Source organism: Ursus arctos, unplaced genomic scaffold (genome assembly GCF_023065955.2).
Source record: "Ursus arctos isolate Adak ecotype North America unplaced genomic scaffold, UrsArc2.0 scaffold_7, whole genome shotgun sequence".
NCBI lineage: Eukaryota > Metazoa > Chordata > Mammalia > Carnivora > Ursidae > Ursus > Ursus arctos.
In genome coordinates, this window is record NW_026623089.1 from 36,691,199 (window position 1) to 36,710,333 (window position 19,135).

At 42.6% G+C, this 19,135-nt stretch overlaps 1 long non-coding RNA gene across 1 annotated transcript in view; it reads left to right on the forward strand.

Annotated features, from left to right (window-relative positions):
- The first annotated feature begins 15,049 nt into the window (after positions 1 to 15,049).
- The window catches only part of LOC125282755 (uncharacterized), an 83,788-nt gene continuing 79,702 nt past the window's right edge, over positions 15,050 to 19,135 (forward strand). Inside the window, exon 1 of the long non-coding RNA XR_007189980.2 lies at positions 15,050 to 15,226. This is a non-coding gene — a long non-coding RNA (uncharacterized LOC125282755). The remainder of the gene's footprint in view (positions 15,227 to 19,135) is intronic.

Genomic DNA, 19,135 nt, shown 5'->3' on the forward strand with positions numbered 1-19,135 from the left:
AAATGGTTGAAAAATCAAAAGAAAAAATAGTTTGTGACATGTGACATGTGGTTACAAAGCTTAAAATATTTACTATCTGGCCTTTTACAGAAAAATGTTGTCAACTCCTGGATTAGTCCTTTGGGACTTCCATTGGCTCCAAACTATCATAATATTTTTGGGTATGCATACACAAGCAGAAGGCGAGCTGGGGCCAAGATGGAGTAGCCCAGGGGGCTGCTGATGCGCTGTGGGTCCTTGACAACCCTGGGAGGTGGTGGTTGTGGCTCTCCTACTTCAGGTCATATCCAGAGGGTGCAGTGCCTTGGGGGGAGCCATCTCTCCTCAGCCCCAGCCTGGCTTCAGCCACTGTAGCCCTGATTCCTAGAATGTATTTTGCTTTAGAATCCCCTATCTCTCCATGTACCAACTATGACTCCTGGACCCAACAGAATGCTTCCAGCTTTTCAAACTCCTTTGGTGACAGTTTCCAACAATGTGTAAGGGAGATCCTTTATGAGCTTTAGGATAATAGGATAATGTACTTAGACAAGAGGCTGCTCTACTTGAAAACCTGAACATGCAGCCCCTTATCCCGCAGCCTGGGTTCTCTACAGAAACATCTCCAACAGACCAGTTCAAAAGAAGTAATGTCTGCAGCCTATTGATTGACTCCTGGGCCACATTTTGTTCAAAAAGGTTATGCTTATGATACCTAATGAAATATCCATCATCTGTCAGGAAGTCTGGTTGTCTCTACCTTCAAAGGATGCTCAGGTTTCCACTTTACAAAATGAAGAGTTATGGGATAGATGGTGGTGATGGCTGTACAGCAATGTGACTATTTAATACCATTGAATCATACACTTAAAAATGGTTAAGATGATAAATTTTATATTATGCCATTTTGCCACACAAAAAAGAGAAAAATGAAAAAAAAAAAAAAGACGTCTAGAATCTAATTACTTAGCTCTCCCCTGGTGTTCTTTGGCCAAAGACACAGCCTGCTTGTAACTAAAGATTATTGTGGGCGCTTCTTAACAGAAGCTGCTTCAGTCTTACTCTGTTATAGTCCGCTGTCAACAGAACCATTGGAATGATCTTTTAAAATATCAGAGAGCTCATGGCCCTCTTCTGTTTAAAATCCCGCAGTGCCTCTCAACTCACTGAGAGCAGAGGCTAAAATCCTTCCAGTTGTCCACAAGTCCCTCCACAGCCTGGCCCCCATCTCTCTGACCTATCTTCTTCTCCTCTTTTCAATCTGTCCCGCATGGCCTCCTTGCCGTTCCTCTGAGGCACTAGGCATGCCTGCACTGGGAACATTCACACTGCCAAGTACCTCTGTCTGCAACATTCCTCTCTCTGATATTCTCCTTTTAGTCTTTGCTCAGATGTCTTTTTCTTCATGAGGTCTAGCTTGACTGTCCTTAATATTGCAACCTGTCTTCTCACTCTCTCTGTGTTGTTCTTACACCATAGTACTTACTTATCCTCTCTGACAAACTATATGGTTTGCTTACTTATTATCTACTACTTATTCTTCTTGGATGTAAACTCCATGAAGTCAGGCATGTTGTTCATTGAAGTACCCCAAGTGCTGAGAATAATATCTGGCACATAGCAGCTGTTCAACATGTAATTTTTGAATAAATAAATAAACAAATCATTGAGAGGCAAGCCTTCCCAAGTACTGAAGACTGTGTTAGAACTATAGGTACCTTCTTCACTAACAAATTATCTCAAAAAAGTTGAGTGTTGTTTTAACAGGTCTTCTGGCCAGGATCCATAGGTAGCTTCTTTAAGTGAGGTAGATACTCCTATTGTCATTGTTAAGCAGAGGAGATTCAAGGGTTGTTGCTTCCAGAGTCCATGCTTTTGATGCTACATTATACCATGTTTTCTGTAGCACACCAGCACTTGAACTTGTCTTCTCTCCAGACAGGGTCACTTCCTGCTTCTGCCTCATTTGGCTTTTTCCTGAGTTGCCCCATTCCTGTACCTCTACTTTCCTGGGAGAGAGCAAAGATAACTGTCCTTTTACAAGTGGGGAAACTGAGGTCAGCCACTTCCGTTAGCTTGACCTCATCACAGCGTTCATAGGTAACAGAACTCATACTGGAATCTGGGAGTTCCATACTCCACAGCTGAACACCCGTACTCTGCTGCCTTTTGTTTTGTTCCTCATTCTTGTTGATATGGAGTGAATGCTAATTAGATCAACAATAGTAACAATTGGGGGGAGGTTGTTGGGTGACTGAGATAGAGAAAGGATTCAGAATCATGGGGAGTGGTGGAAGAAGGAGAGTGTTTTAGCCTTGAGGGAATTCAGGGTAAGGGTTAGGGGCATATGGAAATCCTGATATTTGAATGTCTATGTGGAGGTGTTAAGAGGTGGCATGAGGTCCTAGAGAGAGCATGGGATCTGGAGAGATGCCATTCTAGGTGGGGGACAAGGTCTGTGAATTTGAGTTTTCCTATCAGTGCAATGAATGCCCACTAAGATCCACTTTGCAGAGTTGTGTTAGAAAACACATATGAAAGGTACCCAGCATGGCTCCTCACGCCCCCATGAATGCCATCCACCATATATATGGTCGTGAGCAAGAGTGGAAAGCCACTTTGGCAACTTGATGGGGACGGTTTCAAGGACTAGGTTAGAGGACATGTACCACCATTCCATTCCTAGCTATTTTATTTTGTTAAAACCAATTTAGTTTAGCATGACAACCATGATACCTGCAATATTTTGGACAATTCCATTTAATTTGGCACATAGAATGGAAGTAATATTGTCTTCTATTTGACAGAAGATGTAGCTAGGATGATTGGAAGTGAAACATTTATCATGTGTCCAGATGTTATTTTTGTTATAAGGTACTTACACTGTGTGCATATTCTATGGCTTACATATAATCAGTAAATATTCTATCACTTATTCCTCTTCAGAAACACGTGGAAAGATGAACAAAGAACAGCCCCAACATTACAGCATGACAGGGTTAGGGAATTTCAGAAATGGAAAGGACTTTAGAAATGGGTTTATAGTGAAATTCAACATCTAGAGGAAGGATTTAGAAGTCTCCCCGGAGCCCCTTCTGGCGGTCTGCAGCAGTCTCCCATCTTGCTAAAGTGTCACATTTGGCACACACTCCTGGAGAACTAGCAGACTTTTCAGTCTTTTTCAATTAAATTCCGTGATGCTGTCCCTCTTGCCAACCTGATGTTAATTTGCCTCCCGTTGCTGCACCTTCAGTGGTTTCCCATTTCCTTTAGGATAGACTCCAAAGAAATTCACAATCTGGCACCAATAGACCTAAGGCTGTTACTTCCCTTCACATGTCCTCCATTCCAGTCTTGCCTCAGTGTGAGCTCAGGTTTCTGAGATGGGGGGGCCACAGTGTTCTGGGGCTCCAGAGCCCAGGGGCCAGATGTATCAGTGGAGGCACTGCCTTATCTCTGGTGCTCTGGGGTTCTACTCTTATCTCTTTCACACTTCAGTGCAGGGGAGGTTGTGACCACAGGGAGGGAAAGTCAGTGTTACTAAATGACCGTGGGCCTCTGTGAATGCAGCCAAGATTAGAGAAGCTTTCATGTAGCAGGCATTCAGTAACCAGCAAGTCCCATGACTGGACCATCCTTTGTGGCGGGGGACATCTCTTGTGTGCTGGTCTATTTGATCTTCACATGAGAACCCCTCTTGTAGCTAAAACACAGCTCACAAGTCCTTCCATGTCACCTGCCTGCCAGTCTAATCATGCCTTCCTCCACTGTCCCTCATATGACCATACCTTCTCCCTTCCTTGAAGTTCAGGCTGGCACAATGTGCTTCTAGGATGATTCTTTTTGCCACCTTTCTTAGTGTTCTCATTTTTGTCACAAGGAGGCTATTGATTGACGTCAGAGGAAAGAAACACAAAACAATCCATTTCAGAGTCAAATAGGACTAGACCAGCATTGTCCAGTAGAAATTTAATGTGAGCTGTATATATAATTTAAAAATTTCTAGTGGCAGGTGAAATTAATTTAAAAATATTTTATTTAACCCAATATATCCAAAATATTATTTCAGCACATGGTATTAAAAAATGATCAGAACTATCTTTTTTTTCTCTGTTCCAAGTCTTAGGAATCTGGTGTGTCTTTTATTCTCAGAACACATCTGAATGAAGCCTTATTCCATTTCAAGTGCCTGGCAGCTACTTGTAGCTGGTGGCCACTATGCTGACACAGCAGGTCTGCAGGATCTATAGGCTAAAGGGTATGAGCTCGAGAGTTACATGGAGCTAAGTTTGCATCCTGGCTCTGCCACTGATAGGCTGTCTAGATTTAGGAAAAACCCCTCCCTTCTGTGAGCCTCAGTTTCCTCACCTATAAAATGGTGATATTAGTTATGACCACAGAGAGCTGTTGTGAAGATAAAATGAGATAATACATGTCTGGTACACAGTAAACATTTAGTGAGTGTTAATTGCTGTTATTATTCTAGCTAGATTTTAAATTTGACCATTTATGCTCAAGACCAGTGATACTATATTTTCTTGCATCAACTTCAGTCATAAATATCTGTGGGTGATGAAGACAAGTTAACTTGTTTTGAGGACTGTAGTTGGTGGAATTTCTTTCTTTCTTTCTTTCTTTCTTTCTTTCTTTCTTTCTTTCTTTCTTTTTTCTTATAATAATATTTTTTAATTATATTATGTTAGTCACCATACAGTACATCCTGGTTTTTGATGTAAAGTTCGATGATTCATTAGTTGCATATAAAACCAAGTGCACCATGCAATACGTGCCCTCCTTACTACCCATCACCAGCCTATCCCAGTCCCCCACCCCCCTCCCCTCTGAAGCCCTCAGTTTGTTTCTCAGAGTCCATAGTCTCTCATGCTTCATTCCCCCTTCTGATTACCCCCCCTTTCTTTATCCCTTTTTTCTCCTACCGATCTGTTGGTGGACACTCTTAAAACACACACCCACGAAATTGGTTTTAAAAATTTGTTTCTTTTGAACATTTTATTATGAAAATATTCAAACAGAAAAGTGGAAAGAATTATACAGTGAACATCTATATAAATACCATCTACAGTCTACAATGAATAGTTTGCCCTATTTCTTTTATTAAATATGTATCCATTTTCTGTCCTTCTATCCATTCATAAATCCATCATATTTATTTTTTTTGAATTTTGTAATTATTGGAGTCAGTGTGCATATTGCAAAAGTTAAAAAAGCCCATTAAGAGGTGTTAATCATGTATGTTTTTGCACATCTTTCCAAAGTTGACAGAATAGTGACAACAAATGTCTAAGAATTTAGACGATTTGAGTAATACAATTAATATAATTGAAGTACTATAATATTTAATAAGCGAGATATGTGTTCTTTCCCAACACCCATGGAAATTTTATGACTATTACTACAAAAATATGAAAACATACGTGCTGTGCCTTATGAAAGTAATAACTACAAAGAGTCCCTCTAAACTGATCCACTCTGCAAATGAAAACAAAACCAAAGAAACTAAATCAGTGTTTTAAACAACTCTTGACTATAGAAAATATCAGTTAGAAATATGGACTATTTAGAAACGAATAACTTCAACAGCATGACGTATTGTGTCCAAATGCAACTCAGAAGAGTGTTTCTGCTTTTAAATATATTTTAGGAAGGAGTCATTAAACAGCAAAAATCACAAATTAATGAAGATTGACAAGTGAAAAAATGGAAAGTATCATAATAGATCAACCTTTTGACAGTAGTCAAGAGAAATAAAGGACAATATTAGGACCGAAGAGTGAGAAGCTCAGTGTGGTTCATGAAAAGTAAGACATTTAAAAAAGAAATCCTCTCAAAATGTATTTAAATTATCTAAATGGAAAGAAGAAATTCTGGGAAATTAAATTTCTACGTTTGAGTCAAGAATGGTGCAAAAGATTCCAATAACTGTGGAAGAAGTTGAAGAGGCAGTCCAAAAAGTACCATGAAAATAGTCACTATCCTACCAGGAACTGATCCTTTCTATTATTTAAACTGTTCCAGAACACAGGAAAAGAGGAAATAGTCCTCATCTTTTTCTAAACTGTGAACATGACTGTGACCCCACGTTGGAAAAAGAACAACATGAGAAGGAAAATGTATAGTTTAATCTGGCTCATAAACAGAGATGCAAAAGGCCAGTTAAGATGTTAACAAATCAATGTTCTTAAAAAGTAGTGCATGCTGACCAAGAATGGTTTGTTCAAGCCATGCAAGGATAGTTCAACAAAAGAAATGTGTTAACACTATTCACAGTGTTACTGAAATGGAGACAAAGTAACTTTGTGATCCCCTGAATGCATGCCTGAACACACATTTGAGAGCCTGTAAACTTCCCAAGGGCCATCACTGAGTGAAGTGCTTGAAAAGGTAAACAGATGCCACTACACAGATGTGATAATGGCCCTTCATGGTTCCCAAAAGACTACATGCTTATAGGGTTAAATTAATGTCTCTGAGTCCTGATTCTCTGAGTGACTCTGCCTAAGGCCGTTAAGAATTATCTCGCTCTTTCTTCAGTTCTTTGTTTATATCTTATGGATATTTGTATTGTTTTAGTGAATTTTAAACAAAAAGGTACAGGGCTCACAGCTATTAACCCCCCAAGCTGGAAGTGGACTTACAGGTTCTGGAGATTCCAGGAGGTACATGCTTCTGTGCTCGCGGTGTAGAGCCTCCAGGGGAAGTCAGGAGAGCTTGCATCCCGAATGGAAGAATGTGAGCAGGGCCCCCAACCGTACAGCACACATGGTCATACTTTGACCTTTCTCATTATGTGGGGGTAACTGGAGGATTCATACAAATGGTGTTTTAATCATAGCATAAGTTATTAATTTAAACCAGACAAATGCCCTTGGGGATTCTTCATTCTGTGTAGGGGTTTTTATAAACTTCCATGATTTTTCACCTAATTCTCCCTTGTTTACTTTTGTTGAGACATTGCAATATTTTAGAATTTAGACTTTTTCACCTTTGGAAATAAACCAGACTTGGAAAAAAAAATCTTTTGTCAGAATTTTGGATGAATTTAGAAAGCTGTGTAATTTAGCTGTGTAATCAAGACTGCTAATTTGAGGAAGTACAATAGATGGAGCACGGCCTGGGCCTGGGTCAGCATCGGGCCTCCTGACCTGGTCTCAGCCTTGGGCGCCGTGAGGCTGTGGCCTTCTGGGCCACATCTCCATTTTGAGCCCAGTGGAACCATCAACCTGGATTTTCATGCTATCTGTGGCACAGAAACACTTGGCTGAAAGGGACTACACGAGAAGCCTGTGAATCTCTTTGGATATTTAATTAGATCAGCAAATGGTTTCTGACAGAATAGCTCACTGATCCCCCTTCAGGCAGAACTGGCTGGCTCGCACATGGCAAATTTGTCTCAGAGGACGAAGGATGTGTGTAGTGGGCACAGTTAATTAACTGTCCAGTGTTTGCATCCTGAAGAACTCACTCAGGGACACAGCAGACCCAGTGGTTCACTACTCAGCATTTATTACTGCCCACATTATTTCTAGAATTTCCCCCCTTTTCTGCCTTCTGTCATTTGGGGTGAAGCAGAGCACCCATCCCAATTCTTGCTGTGGATAGGTGCACCAGCTCTTACCCTGGCCCCACTGTCTGGGGACAGGGGTGCAGAAACTTATGTTGAAATAGTGGACCTCCTCTAGGCAAGAATGAAGAAGTGTATCGTCTGATTTTTACAGGCAACAAAACTGCAGTCCCGAGAAGATGGAGCTAGCACTGTGGGAGAAAGACAGAAGCTTAGAGCTTTGTGACACTGGAGAGTCCCTGGGTCAACCAGTTCTAAAGCTGTATTAGCTTGGATCTCAAGTTGCATTTTTAAATTATTTTTAAGCCAGGCTGAGTTGGGTTTTTCTCTTATGTGCACATTTAAAGCTCTTGAGTAATACAAAGTGAGAATTATTCTCTGTAATTTTCTGAGTGTAAGACTTTTATTTCCTTCCCTGGATACACCCACACTTACAGCCTTGAAGTTATAAATCTCTCAAACTAACCATTTCTTCTTTTGCATTGCTTCTTTTTAATAGTGTTTTTTTAAAGTCTTGGATGATGTAGTAGTAATAATAATAATAATAGCTAATACTGTGCATTTCCTATTTGTTGGACACTCTCAGAAGCATTTTATGTGCACAACATTTCCTACTGTAAGCTGGTGTGAATTTAGAAGGAATACATTTGCCTTTTACCTATGACATTTTCCCCAAAGGGAATGAATATTTCAATGATTCCTAGTGTGGACAGATTTAAATTCTATGTGTATATTTAATAACTAACACCTACTCTAACCTTCTATTCAGTTGGCCCCATAGTACTCTGAGGCCAAGACTGTCATTTCCCCATTTTATTTTCCTCCTCTTCCTCCTCCCTTCTTCTTTTTCTTCTCCTTCCTCTTCTTCTTCTTGTCCTTCTCCTCCTCCTCCACCTCCTCCTTCTTCTTCTTTTAAGAGAGAGAGAGGGAAGGGAAAGGGCAGAGGGAGAGGGAAAGAGAGAATCTTAAGCAAGCTCCATGCCCAGCACAGAGCCCAAGGGCTCGGTCTGACAACCCTGAGATCATGACCTAAGCTGAAGTCAAGAGTTGGTTGCTTGCCCAACTGAGCCACACAGGTGCTCCTCATTTCCCCATTTTCAAGAAGAAGACTAAGGTATAGAGAGGTGCCTGAGGTCACACTGTGAGTGACAGAGCTGGACCTGGGTACAGTCAGTTTGATCCCAGGGACTATGCACTTCACTGCTTCTCTGTGTAGATTTTATAGGACATGACTGGGCTATTGGTCTTTCTCCAGGAGATGTCACAGGCAGGCTAAGCAGAGAAGTGAGTTTTATAGTAAAGATCTGAATTAACATTTCATTTTCTCTTTGTAATTGAAAACATGATGAATTGTTACAAGTCTCCCTAAGGCACTTTTCTGAAATAGACAGCAAAAAGTAATATGTATGCTTCTGAACCAAGGACTGATAGTTTATAGTTTTATTTTTATGTACTTGAACTGTTAAAAATGTATATTAAAATAGATATGTTAAAGCATCCTTAGGACACTGGTTTATTCTGTTTTGTCCTTATAATTCCATAAGGAGTTATTACATATGTTGACCTGTGATGTTATTTGAACCTGAAACCACAGTGAGGATTGATGTTCTTTCTGATTGTGCTTCCCAACATCATAATGTGACCCTCTTTGTGCCTTTGCATATCTTTTCTCCCCCTAGAATTCTACATTGTATGTTTTGGGTAAACTTAAAAAAAAATAAACCAAACTACTGAATATTCTCAATTACATCTTTAGTAACAGACTGAAAACAAAAAGCACAACTTGGTTTCTTTAAAAGATTGTTTCTTCCTCGTTCTTTATCTGCCAGCAACAAACAAGCAAATAAACAAAAAAATGAAGACGTAGAAGGCCAAAGAGAAGGCAGAAACTTAGATATCTCACGGATGCAACGGTAATGTGAGTGCTTCGGGGGCACTCAGAAGGGGAGAGAAGGAGAAAGCATGGGTGGCCCTCAGGAAACCCCAGTCTATTCTTGGTGGCTGGCATGAGATTTTCATCTTCTCATATGGCTGTAGTCAGGGCATGGAGTGATATCCAATGTCTAGGCCACCGGTCTGACTGAGGCAGGGTACAGGCTTGTGCCTTCCTAAGTGTCTGTATGGCCTCCTGCCATGCTCTCTACCCACCAAGTTGTCCCCGCTGCCGTGTGCTCCTCTGGCCCCTCCATGCTTCGCGCCGCTGTGTTCTCCTGCTCCAGCCCCTGAAACTTGAAGACAGTCTTTCTCAGTGTTACACATCTCTTCACTCTCTCCTCCCTGAATCTGCTCAGGCCACAATCTGTTCTTAACACTTAACAAATACTCTTTCACAGAAATGAATTTATCCTACTTATGCATACACTTATATTTTGACGTATGTCTACGTTACGATTTGGATTTACCATAAGCTATATTTCAGACTACTCCTGATCCAAAGGGGCAATGTGGTGAATAGAAATGGAGGTAAAATGAGTCAAGGATTTCCCAAAAAAACACTCTCTTGCACAGTTTGATATTAATATCATGACCTCTGCTTTCCTCTGATTTCCTCTTGCATTCGTCTCTCCTTTGACTTACAGGTTTTCTGAGATTTCATTTTAGGGATGTCTGTTACAGTTGGACTTAATTTTTTTTTTTTTGCCAAAGTATTCATGACTCTGTGCTTCAAAATGATTTTTCCTGGATGTCAAAATATGATCTTTTTAGTTGCTGTTTTTGTTTAAATCCATGGTAACATAGTTGAATTACTGTTGGGAGTAGCCATTTCGTAGAACATTTAAAAATATTGAGCCAAATCTGTTTGACATAGCACTTTACAACAGTAGGATTAAATCCTCTTTGACAAATGTTTTAATTGCTGAAAAATGAAGCTTGGGGAGGGGTCTGGAGGAGTTTTGGCGGGTGTCCCTGTGCCTGCTGTCAGGCGCTCACATGGCCACAAGGAGTTCTGCTAAACAGGAGGCTGCTGGCAACCAGAGCTGCCGACTTAGTGTGTGACTCCTGCAGGTTCCTGAATCTTTCTGTGCCTCTCTTCCCTCATGCTCTGTTCCCTCCTGCAAGGCAGGGCTCGCTGCAGCTCTGCTCCCAAGTCAGGTCACAACAAATTGAGTGAGCCCTTGGTGAGGGGGTGAAGAGCATGGGACAGGATTTCCCCCCTCCCTTCCCCAGCACATGCATCCCCTCCACATCCGATAAGTCTCTTATTCAGAATTACTTCAGAATTGCTTCCGTGCCCATGCATTCAGCCCAGAATAAGTTAATTGTCACTTGATTCAAAGTTGTTCTATTTTATTTTTAAAATTAGCATACCAGGAAGAGCGACACTTTTGGGGGAGTGTATAGTTCTTTGAGTTTTAACACAAGTGTACACTCACCACCATCAGGATACGTGACTGTTGCACACTCCAAAAACTCCCTGGTGTTCTATAGTCACCCCGTCAGCCCCCGGCACCTATTAAACTGTTCTCCGTAATGATCATTTGGTCATTTTGAGAATGTTACATAAATGCCACGACAGATTTTGTAAACTCTGAGATTGGCTTCTTTCACAGCATGATACTGTTGAGTTTCATCCAAGTTATGGCATGTATCAATAATGTGTGTTTTTTATTGCTGAGTAGTATTCCATCATCTGGGTGTACCACAGTTTGTTTATCCATCCAACCGCCCAAGGACACTTGGATGATTTTCATGGCTGGTGACTGTGAATAGAGCTGCTGTAAACATTCGTGTATAGGTCAAGTTGTTTTGTAAAAAGTTCCCTTTTAAGAGCTTTCTTTTAAAGAGACTCCTTTTTGAGTATTCTTGCTTCCTGTGGAGATTTTAAACACAGCTGCAAATTCTTTGACACTCTTCCCATTGAGAGGTGGTGTCTGTGCCCCTTTCCCTTGAATCTGAGTGGGCTGCTATGAATAATATATAACCGAAGTGATGCTATTGTTGACTCTGAGACCAGGTCATAAAAGGCCATGCAGTTTCTGCCTCACTTACCAAAACACCCCGTCTTGGAATCCTGAGGCACCATTTGAGAAGCCCACTTACTCTGAGGTCACCATGCTGAGGAGGGCATGTGGAGGAGCTCTGGCTGACAGTCCCAGCCGAGCTATCCCCCCAGCTTCTCCAAGTTACCAGACGAGTGAGTGAAACCCGCTTGATCCCTCCAAAAGAGTCCACCCTACCAGCTGAATACCACCAAGTGACCTCTGCAATGCCACGTGGAACAGCAAAATCACCCAGCCAAACTGCCAAATTTCCTGAGCCAAGAAATTGGGAGATATAATAAGGGGTTGTTGTTTTTACCCACTAAGTTTGGGTTTGTTTGGTTCACAGCTGTGGAAAACTGGAATGCTCTCCAATGCATATTTAAGCTTCACAAGAACAAGGATTATGTCCCTTGACAAACCTAAAACTTTGGATGCAGCAGTGCTCAATAAGCATCATTTCTATTTTTTTTTAAACTATGATTTCCGTGCCATGCATAGCAAGGCACCTTGTAAATACTGTGTACGATAATGACGAGGAAGTGGAATTACCTTGATAATCACCCTGGTGATAAGAAAATTATCCAACAACTATCAAATGCTATTAAGTATGTTAGTCATGGACTCACCAACTGCAGAATCTGGAAAGGGGGTTTAAAGACCATCTGTGTTACCCCTGTGTCAGGCAGGTGGGCAGTGAGGCCCGAGTGGGGAAGTGGCAACAGGAGCAAGGACTTGGAGCTTGATGTCTGGTTTCTGACTCCAAGTGGATTAGGCTTCTGTTCACAAGTGTGGATGGGCGGGAAAGAACCACTGGGTGGCTCTGTGAGCACTGCATAAGAAGGGGCCTAGCCAGGCAATCAAAGACCCCGACTCAAATAGTTAACGCAGAAAACAGAAACGTCTTTACACCATTCTGGTCTCAGAAAGCATTTAGGAGCTATTGCTTTGATTAAACACAAGCGTCGGCAATTATGAAAAAGAAGCAGTAGGAGAACAAGAAAGTGTTCTGGGAAATAAAAAAAAGTCCACAATGGCCCAGATTAAGTCAAAACTCACTAGAGGTAATGAATGACAAACGGACTCTAAAATCTAAGGCAGAGAGAGAAGAACTTGAGGGATCCTCACAGATCAGATCAAAAACAAAAAGTGATGGAAATTATAGGAAGGAGAGAAAGTGGAGACCTGATTTTTCATGGGTTTATTGACAAATATCTATTGGGGCCCTCCTCCTGGTCTTAACAGTGGGCATCAAGAAGTGAATAAAGCAGAGAAAAAAAAAAATCCCCAGCTTGCTTGGAGCTTATGTTCAGTGATGGATGGAATGGGGTGGAAGAAAGAAAATAAGCAAATAAGTTAAACCATATTAAATGAAAGAAAGTAATCAGTGCTTTGGAAATCCAGAGAACAGGGAGGAAGAAAGGGAGTGGGGTGGGGAGGAGGAAAGCTGCTGACAATTGTCAATAAAATGGTCAAGAGAAGCCTAGATCTGAAGGTGTAAGGGAGCAATTCAGGAGATCTGGGGGGAGCATATTCCAAGCAAAGGGGACACCTGTGAAGACCTTGAGATAGGAGCCCCAGACCAGTGTGGGGGAGCCAGCAGGGGAGCCTGACAGGGGACTTCAGGCCATGGCAATTATTTGGGCCATTTTAAGGACTTTTAGAGAGAAAGGCATTGAGGTATTTTCAACAGAGGAGTGACATGATTTCACTTAAGTTTTAACAAAGTTTATTCTGGTTGTCATGTTGTGACCAGATTGGAGGGGTGGGTGGGTACAAGGGCAGAAGCAGGAGGAGGAGGAGGGAGTCTCATGTAATGATGCGGGCAGAGATGGTGGTGGTTGGTGGTGATTTGGACTGGCCTGATAGTGGCGGAGATGATGAGAAATGGCTACATTTTGGATTTACTTTAAAGGCAGGTCCAACCAAATTTGCCGACAGGTCAATAGGAATTGAAGAGAGGCAGATAAATGAAATTTGGGACTAAGAAATTGAAAGAAGTTGACATTTACTGAGGAAAAGAAGATCCAGGGGCAGCTGAGTTTTTTGGGGATATGTGTGAAAATCAGGAGTTTGCTTTTTGCTTTTCCAGTTTAAGTTTCAATATCAGAGAGGGGCTGTCTGGTAGAGTATTGGAAATGCAAGAATGGAGTTGAGGTGAGAAGTTGTTGGTATTTAAACTGTGAGGGGTAGGAAATCCCCAACAGCGAGTGTAGACAGAGACCAAGGACTGACACTGGGCTCATCTCTGCCAATGTGCAGCTGTGTTGGAAGGCATATAGCACAGGAAGCTGAGAGGTAGGGCCTTGTGGGATAGGGAGAAACCCAGAGGGCCTACAGAAAGCATTGAGTGGGTGGGGATATCAACTGTATCAAATACTGCTAAGTCCGGTAAGATGAGGATGGAAAAGTGACCATCACTGGCCTTGTCAAAGTGGTTTTGGTCAAGAGATGGGGGGTACAAGGCAAATGTCATTGAGTGTTGGGAGAAGAACTGGAGTTTGGGGAATGGGACAGAAGCTGGAGGAAGATGTGGGGTCATGACCAGGTTTCTTTTTTTTTATTTTCAATTTTTTTTTATTACTTTTAACTGTGGTAAAATACAAATAACATAGAATATTATCTTAACCATTTTTATGTATACAGTTCAGTGATATTAACTATAGTCACACTGATGTGCACCCATCACCACCATCCATCTCCAGAACCCTTTTCATCTTCCCAAACTGAAACTCTGTTCCCATTAAACAATAACTCCCCATTCCCACCTCCCCTCAGCCCCTGGCAACCACTGCTCTACTTTCTGTTTGTGTGCATTTGACTTGCATTGCATTCTACTTGTAATGCTTATCCCATTGTATATTATATAGTATTTGTCCTTTTGTGCCTGGCTTATTTCACCTAGCATAATGTCTTCAAGGTTCACCCATGTTGTAGCATATATTAGATTTCCTTCCTTTTTAAAAAAATATTTTATTTATTTATTTATTTGAGAAAGAGAGAGAGAGCGCGAGCTCACATGAGCGGGGGGAGGGGCAGAAGGAGGAGAGGCAGACTCCCCCCTGAGTGGGGAGCCTGATGTGGGGTCAATCCCAGGACCCTGAGATCATGACTTGAGCCGAACGCAGACGCTTATTTGACTGAGCCACCCAGGTGCCCCGAGATTTCCTTTCTTTTTAAGGCTGAATAATATTCCATTGTACACACCCACCCCATTTTGTTTACCCATTCATCTGTTGATGGACATTTGGGCTGTTTCCACCTTTTGGCTGTTGTGAATAGTGCTGCTGTGAACATGGGGGTACAGATATCTGCTTGAACTCCTGCTTTCAATTCTTACGGGTATATGCACAGACGTAGAATTGCTGGGTCATGTGGTTATTCTATGTTTAATACTTTGAGGATCCTCCATATTATTTTTTGCAGCGTCAGTTGTGTGATGTTTTTGAAAACGGCTTATTTCTGACACATTTTCTTTTATTTATTTATTTATTTATTTATTTGACAGAGAGAGAGAGCACAAGCAGGGGGAACAGCAGGCAGAGGGAGAGGGAGAAACAGGCTCCCCGCTGAGCAGGAAGCCCCATGTGGGACTCAATCCCACGACCCTGGGATCACGACCTGAGCAGAAGGCAGATGCTTAACCGACTGATCCACCCAGGTGCCCCTCAACACATTTTCTAAGGTAATGTTTTGGACCAAATGGTTATTAAGACTCTGGTGAAGAGGCACAGGACCGCGGGAAGATGGTTAAACAGTGGCATATTCTTTTTCATCCTGGCTTCCTGTCTGTTCCAGGCCCGGGCCTCTGATGTCAGCTTGGCATCCATCTGGAAGCTGGGAAGAGGTCCAGAGCCAGCTCTCTCGTGCCTGGATGCCCTTTCCTATAGTGTCCACTCACGTTTTTTTTTTCCTAAAAGAAATATCATTCCCGTGGCCAGGTCTCTCACTCTCTGAATAGCTCTCACATTAGGTTGAATGTTTCTTGCTTTGCATTGGGAGCAGGGGGTCGTTGGAAGATGCAGAAGAGATGGCTATAGACTGGCCACTCAGCCCGAAGGGAGAGCCATGAGCTGCTAGAAGTTTGGAGGCATTAAACCTCTCAAGGTTCTGGGCCCTATTTTAAAGATAAGCGGGGGAGGGGGTGGATACTGCTGCAAGGAGAGAATGTGGAAGAAGACAGCTCCAAGGAGACTGAGCCCGAAGGCCATGCTTACCAACTCTGGAGGAGGACAGCACTGGCAGTCCTGAGTTTCCCAGACCCTGGCCACTAGTGGCACAGCGTGGGCCCTGAGAGCTGCCTGTGTGTAGACACTTCACATTTTCCTCGATGCATTTTAGATGACCCTAGAGCTTTGCTTTCCTCTGTCTACTGAGGCAAACGGGCAAGTTTGTCTATTTAGTATTTGTCTACTGTGTGTTGAAAGAGAGGTGGGGGTATAAGATTAGGAAACCTTTAAACAAAGCTTTAAGGAGTGCTATCTCAACATTGTTCAAAAGTGAACTGAGTTAGACTCCTGGTAATGTAAAAGTCTTGCCAGTTCCCATTACAACACATATTGCAACATGCTTCTCTTCTCGTAAGTGTCTCTTCAGGGTCACTCCAGTCCTGTCTGATCCTTCTCCCCCTTGACCTTCTGCCAGTGCCCAACTGTGAATCAGTAGAGCCGTCTGCTTTCCCCTTCTTGCTCACCTGCAGCTGAGGGCTGCTCAAGGAGACAGGAGGGTTATATTCTCCATTCAACGACCAGCGTGTGGTCTTTATGCTCCACTGCACATGGGACTCTGGCTGCAGCCACTTTCCTCCAAAATGGCCATTCTGCCCGTCACCTCACTCCTCATCTCCCCCATCTCAGCGGCTGCTCACACCTCCTGCTTTATGTTTGATGAGGGTTCCTTGAGCTTCCTGTCTCCAAGCCCATAGATCGGCTTCCCTGCTGTCCTCCCCGTTCTTAGGTCTCTAAGCAAAGGTGCCCCCCATCCAGGAATAATTCCTTCATCTCAGATCTGGATGTCTTGTCTTCTTTCTCTTAGATACTTCATTTCTTCCTGTATTTAACCCCTTGCTTTCCTGAGTCCTCAATTTTTTTCCTTCTTTGACTTCTTCTTCACAGATTATGGGCATGTTCAAGCTTAAAATACCAATAGCAGCAAAAAGGGGAGGAAACAAAATGCTCTTGCTCTGAAGCCTGTGTGAAAGCAGTTGCATTTTCTTTGTGAAGCTCTGGCAAGAGAACCTGGCATACATTGCTCCTCTTCCCATCTCTCCTTCAGTCATTCAATCGGCTTCTACTTCCCAAACCCCATGGGAACCAGGTGGGCATTCATGCCTCAATTATCAAAGCAGTTGGGAGATTTTCAATCCATCTCCCACCTGTTCTTTTTCCAGAATCTGAAGGTTCAGCTTTGCCATTTTTCTCCAACAGTCCTGGTGCTGCTTGGCATAGTGGAAAGAACTCATGCTTTGCAGTAATTTGAATCACAGCTTTGCTATGTGATAGCTGTGTGATTATGGACTAGTCACTTAACATCTCTGAGACTTACTTTGCTCATCTACAAAATGGGGAAGGTAGCAACAATGGACAGTCTGTGGGAAGACCGATGCGGCGTTAGAGAGAAAGCTCTTGGCACGCGGAAAGCAGCCCACTGCTGATAGCTGTTAGTAATGTTTACTAGTCCTCTCTCTCTCTCTTTCTAGATTGGAGGATGTTTGTTCTTCAGTAGTCTCTTCAAGCTATGTCTTCTTCTCTGCACCCGACTATATGTATCTTAATTCTACAAACTCTGTAGGAAAATGTGCTCCACAGAGCTCAGCTCTCTGCTAATTTATCAGATGCTCTTTCTGAGTAATTCAGACATCCTATGTTTTTTTTCCTACCGTGGACCCTATTCCCTGACTCCCCTAGGAGCAAAGCTTAGTAGAGTCCTGCATTGGATTGTCCTACAGGCACGGTCAAGACTGAACTCATTTCCTTTTCTGAAATCTGCTTCTTCCTATTCCCAGTTTCAATCAGATACCACCTTGGCTCCGGCTCCTCAGCCCTGACATTGTCAGGCTCAATGCCTCAACTCCTTCACCCCTGTTATGGAAGGTCTTTGGAATTCACTCTCCTTTAATAGGTCTTGTATTATTCTCCTTTCTCTATTTATATTGTTACTTCCTTAGTTTAATTCTTTAAGATCTTGGCTTTTGCATGAGGCATTTCCTCTTTCTGAACTGCCTTTCTCTTTTTCTCTGCCCACAAATTCCTACCTGTTCTCCCTATCCCTGCTCATGGCCCTTCCTGGGCTTGCTGGTCACCCCCTGTGCTCAGTGTCTCCTTTGTCTCCACCTCACAAATCACTTAAGCCATTCAGGTCTTCAATGACCTCTGTACCCAGCATACATGCAGCATCCACAAGGGTTCATGGAATGAATGAATGTTTAGGAAAATACGCTCTGAGTAGTGAGTACATCTACCTCACATGATATTCAATAAAATAAAAATTTGATTCGCGGAGATAAAGGCAATCTCTATGGACTTTGACCTGTGATATTAACATACATGGTAACATTGTCTGTCAAGGCTGAGAGGAAAGCTCTATTTTGATAAACTTCTTGGACCTCCAGTGATAGATTTGCCCGAACATTTTGAATAAATGACACTCATGTACTGAAGTCCAATTCTTTTTGCTGGGAGAGAATCCCATGCAGCCAAAGTCCCTTTCTGGCAGGGTCATGCACAGTGAATGGCCAAGTTGTGATCTGGACACTATACTGTGATAGGGAAGTGGGTCCCTGGCCACTTAGAGCATGTGATATGAATTTCAGGGCCCTTCATCAAGTCTTATCAAAGACAGGTTTTAATCTTGGGCCTCTCCTGGGTTTTCTCCTGCTGTGTACATTCCCAGGTCATCCTTCCACCTCCACTGGATCTCTTCTCCCAACCCCAGTCTGCTTTGGCCTCCATGCTCCGGAGACCTCTTCTTTTTCAAACATCCTTTCAACCTGTGGGATTCTTTCTGCCAGCTGAATGGTTAATGAAAGCGTTGGTTTTGGAACAGTCAGCCCTCTGATGATAAGCAGAGCGTCTGGGACAAGCATGCATGGCTGACTCTGACCTGGGACCGGATACTCCTGGGTCCCCAAGACTTGCCTTTCACCTCTGCTCCTCTCATTAGCTCTCCTCAGCGCCCCTCAGGCACTCTGGGTTTTACCCATGGCTCCTTCTTCGTGATTTTAAACAGTAAAAAAGCATGGACGGAGGAGGATTATTGTAAAGAAGGTGTAATAAATACCCTGACTATGGTCCCATTGAACTCCTTCATTCCCCAAAGGAAATGATTTGATCACAATATAAGGATATGGTTACTGCTAAATGCCAATGGAGTTTCAGGGAAATCAACATGGCAGTAAGTGTGTGTATGAAGAACTCCCAGTGACTGAAATCCAAGCAGGAAGCAAGGAGATTAGAAGAGGGCTTGCTCTAAGTAAAGGCATGGTCCCGCCAAAGCAGAACCACCAGTCTGCTATTTGAAAAAAGAGTTAAAACCAGAGTGGGTTTTGGTTTCTCCCAACCCACACGCATATCCTAGAATAGCTCACACATGCATT